The sequence below is a fragment of the Triticum dicoccoides genome, chromosome 7B (genome assembly GCF_002162155.2).
Source record: "Triticum dicoccoides isolate Atlit2015 ecotype Zavitan chromosome 7B, WEW_v2.0, whole genome shotgun sequence".
Classification (NCBI taxonomy): domain Eukaryota; kingdom Viridiplantae; phylum Streptophyta; class Magnoliopsida; order Poales; family Poaceae; genus Triticum; species Triticum dicoccoides.
In genome coordinates, this window is record NC_041393.1 from 293,608,464 (window position 1) to 293,609,341 (window position 878).

The window sequence follows — 878 nt, forward strand, 5'->3', positions numbered from 1 at the left end:
GCACTAACCATCTACGTGGGAGTAGTTATGGGTATCCCGACGTCGTGGTATCAGCCGAAGCACTTCAGACGTCAGCGACGGAGCGGCGCGCGCCGGATTGGACTGGAACGCCACTAGGCTAGGTCTGCTTCCGGCCGCCCACGCAACGTGCAGGTGTGCTCAGGGCGATGGGCCCAGACCCCTGCGCGCTTAGGTTTAGACCGGCGTGCTGGCCTCTCTGTTTTGCCTAGGTGGGGCTGCGACGTGTTGATCTTCCGCGGCCGGGCATGACCCAGGAAAGTGTGTCCGGCCAAATGGGATCAAGCGTGTTGGGCTATGTGGTGCACCCCTGCAGGGAAGTTAATCTATTCGAATAGCCGTGATCTTCGGTAACAGGACGACTTGGAGTTGTACCTTGACCTTATGACAACTAGAACCGGATACTTAATAAAACACACCCTTCCAAGTTCCACAGACAACCTGGTGATCGCTTTTCCGCAGGGCGACGAGGAGAGGATCGCCGGGTAGGATTATGCTATGTGATGCGACTGGAGATGCGCTTGGAGATGCTACCTGGATATGCTACTTGGAGATGTTACTTGGAGGACTTCAATCTACTCTCTTCTACATGCTGCAAGACGGAGGCTGCCAGAAGCGTAGTCTTCGACAGGATTAGCTATCCCCTTCTTATTCTGGCATTCTGCAGTTCAGTCCACGGATATGGCCTCCTTACACATATACCCATGCATATGTATTGTAGTTCCTTGCTTGCGAGTACTTTGGATGAGTACTCACGGTTGCTTTCTCCCCCCTTTTTCCCCTTTCCTTTCTGTCTGGTTGTCGCAACCAGATGCTGGAGTCCAGGAGCCAGGAGCCAGCGTCGACGACGACTACTACAT